The 3,549-nt window shown below is 43.3% G+C and overlaps 1 long non-coding RNA gene across 1 annotated transcript; it reads right to left on the reverse strand.

Annotated features, from left to right (window-relative positions):
* Positions 1-540: 540 nt before the first annotated feature.
* On the reverse strand, positions 541-3,284 carry LOC137165521 (uncharacterized). Its single transcript, XR_010923399.1, has 3 exons — positions 3,192-3,284; positions 1,651-1,734; positions 541-824 (listed from the first exon to the last, which is right to left on the reverse strand). It is a non-coding gene; the product is annotated as an uncharacterized lncRNA (long non-coding RNA).
* Positions 3,285-3,549: the final 265 nt, after the last annotated feature.

Raw genomic sequence — 3,549 nt, forward strand, 5'->3', positions numbered from 1 at the left:
TCTGTTCATAAAGCTAAAGTCAGCCCTGGTAATATGATTTATCCCAGCTAAACCAAAGGAACAGGCTCTGGGGAAGAGTAGCTAAGGGTAAGCTATTTATGGAGCATGCATAGAACATGTTTGTCAGTTCTTAGCAAGAATTTCCATCCCTCAGCCCTGCATTTTTATCCAATCCAAGCTCTAATAAAGCCAAAGGAGCTGCCACGTACAAAAAGTTGGGGGAAAGGAAGGTAGCTGGAAGAATCCATGAAACCAGCAGACACATTGATGGAGAGCAAGAGGACTACCAAAATGTCATGTCTTCCTGATAGTGCTTGTTCCAGGAGAACTGAGTACTGGAGCTAGAGATTATGCCAGTGGTTTGCAACCTATTTAACACTGTGGGCCACTTAATGCAGCTCAGTCTCTGTGTTATGTAGGCTGAATCCACACAATATATATACTACCTATGTGGCCATGAGGATGTCACATGGGCCACACAGCTATGTGCTGATTGGGCTGCAAGCAGAATTATGCTAACCTGGGAGAGCATTCAATAAGTGTAGCCATTCACAGCAAGGCTGTTTGCACCTTTAACCATTCAGAAACTCAGGCTCTAAGATCTAGAAAGGCCAAAGAACCAGAGATTGAAACATGTAGTGAACACATACATTTGCTACTTTGCAACAAGATTTCTGTGGCTGGAAAGCAGTGTTGAATCTGACAGGAGAGGGGGAAGGGGGATTCCCCTGCCTCGGGAGGGTTTCATCCCGCATCCATTCCTCTAGATTCAGCTAAACTACCCCTCTGGGGATGGCTTGCAGTCCTGGCTCATAAAGAGAGATCTGAAAAACAATTTTCTCTTTTTACATAGAGAATGCACCAGAACATTAAGTTGCATAGCCCCTATTGCTGTGGCATCCAAACACTGTTATACCAAATATTTAAAAAATACAAATAATACAGAGCTACCCCCTGGAGGCAGCACAGAAATTGTCACCCATGCTCTAATTAGTTCCCCCCAAAAAAAAAAAATCTCTGGAAGAGGATATACAGTTTATATCAGCTTTCTACAGATATCTGGGGGACCAATTTCTTTTTAGCAACCTAAGTCCCAGTCCTGCAAACACTTATGGACATGAGCTCATCAGTACTACTCATGTGCCTAAGTGTCTGCAGGATCAGAGCCACCATTGTTAACAACAGGAGTTTTGGGTGCCTAAGAATGCTGGATCCATGCCAAGGGGAGTTTTTCATTCTGTGGCAAAGCTCTCAGGGCCAGATCCACAAAAGGAACTCAGCCTCAGCATTGCAATGTCAAATGTTGAGGTACCTTGCTGTCAAGTCGAACCCTCAGCCGTGAGTTAGGGGCCCAAGCTCCCTATACAATGCATGGGGAGACTTAGGCACCTTTAAGAATGGGATTCACAAAAGTTAGCACGTCCAGTGGGAAGCCTCCTACACTGGCCAATAGCAAGTGCTGAGGGGGGTTATCCTAAGTTCCGACCCTCAAAGGGCTATGACTGTGTAGCAATGTGAGCCAAAGGACTATGTGTATATATAAAATTGTTGCTACTGTCGCTGGGAGGTCAGTAATGCGACATCCAGTGGCCAGTTGGTGACACTGGTATGTTAGTGAATTTGCACAAAGCATTATACACCAACACTTACCAGGAGCACCATGTGAAGGTTGTTGTCTTGCTCCCTATCCTATATCCAGTCACCATGAAAATTCCCTGCCTCCCACATTTCATCCTATTACAAAAGAAATATTTGAATCAACTTTGGTTGTTTTTCTTTTAACCAGCCTCTTAAAAACAAAAAGAGGATTTTGGCTACACCTAGGAATAAAACTGCCAATGTTAAAAAAGCTACAGTGATTCAGAACACAGCAGTCCGTTTGCTTGGCTGTCTAAGTTGGATCAAATGCAAGGTTTTGGTTCTTATTTTCAGAGTCTTCAGGATCTTGGGATTGACCCTAAGAGACCACCATGACCTCCCTTGGCAGCTACTTCTCATTCTCAATCTCAGGAACTCAGGTGACAGGGGGTTCCCAATGATTGGTCATGAATCTGAACCTCAGCCCCAGCACAGCTCAGGATAATCATGGACCTCAGCACTTCCAGAGCAAAATGCAAACCCCACGTCTTTAACCCAGCATTTCCATAATAACACCAGCAAACCACAAACAATGCGCAATCCCTGCAGAGTAGGGGGAAGAGAGAGAAATAGATCTTTGTATGCATGCTTTGTCATTTGGCAAGGTGCTAGGATACCACCATGATGGGCACAGTATACAAATCAAAATAGACCAATGTTGGAACTCATTTGTAACAATAAAGGTATAAATTATAGGTGTCTCACCCCCTAGGAATATAATCCAATTTCCTTGGTCTAAAATCATTTTCTGTTAATGGGATTTTTATAGCCAGTCAACCTAGTTGTTCCCCTTATTTTTATGGACTGTGATAAATTTACAGACGGTATGCATCTAATTATTTATCCTGTGCTCATTGCCATAGTATCTGAGTGGACACTCCGACTTCCACTCCTATTTGAAATTTTTCAGCAGGAAGGTTAAGAACTGTAACTCTGCCCTGAAATGCATGGTTGAGATTATCTACTGAACATTCCAAAGCATGTAAGCATGAGACCACAACCTGCACAGATCAGGACTTGTTAGCTAATTCATTAATATAGCCAATAGCCATTATATAAGCACAGCATACATGCCAGTGTGAGCTTTCAGCCCCTCGTATGCACATCCAGAGTGCTGCAGGTATGTGGGATTCTACTTAGAACCTCACAACCCACGGCTTATATCCATATCATATCCAGTAGATCTCTTTGTGTATGCTAGCTGGCTTGTATTTTACTGGCAGGTCCCTACCAAAAGCAGAACTGCTGCTTTCCAGCTGAAGATTCCCTTCTGGGACCAATTGTTCTTGCAATCAAGGCTTCCTGATCTCGTGGCCTAACACATCACTCTGCCTGGCTAAGGTGTCTCTGAAGAAATACTGTAATGGAAGCAGCATTCAGGACCCAGATGCTCTGATTTCCTCCCTCTGTCGACTTTGCAGACTGAGATATTTAAGGAACAGACTTCAGAAAGGTAATGGTGCACATTAGACTAATGCTGGTTTGTGAGCTTCTTTTAGAAACATTAAATGAACATTTAAAAGCTTTTCTTCCATTTATTCACAGTCCCCTACCTGACTCCTGGTGCTGAATCTCAGAGCATTTCTCTCTGTTGTCATTCTTTTGCAGGCTTTTATCCTGGAGCCATTGGTTAGGTTTTAATGCCTAGGAATAATGAAATGACTTTTGATGGTTTTGTGAAATTCTTATTACCTTTGTTTTCCACTTGTTCCTTAACCCACCCTGTCCCTCAACCAGATATCTTAAGGACAGACAAGTGGGGGTACTGTGCACGCTTCCAAAAGCCATTTCCTTCTCCAGCACCTAAATGCCAGATTTAAACTCATTGCCTGAGGGTAATTGCTCATCCATAACACACACACAGACACACACCCCGTTATCCGCCCACTGTGGCTTAATTAGCAGGTTTGT

Source organism: Emydura macquarii, unplaced genomic scaffold, assembly GCF_026122565.2.
Source record: "Emydura macquarii macquarii isolate MOO-44397 ecotype Brisbane River unplaced genomic scaffold, CSIRO-AGI_Emac_v2 contig_2768, whole genome shotgun sequence".
In the NCBI taxonomy this organism is placed as follows: Eukaryota; Metazoa; Chordata; order Testudines; family Chelidae; genus Emydura; species Emydura macquarii.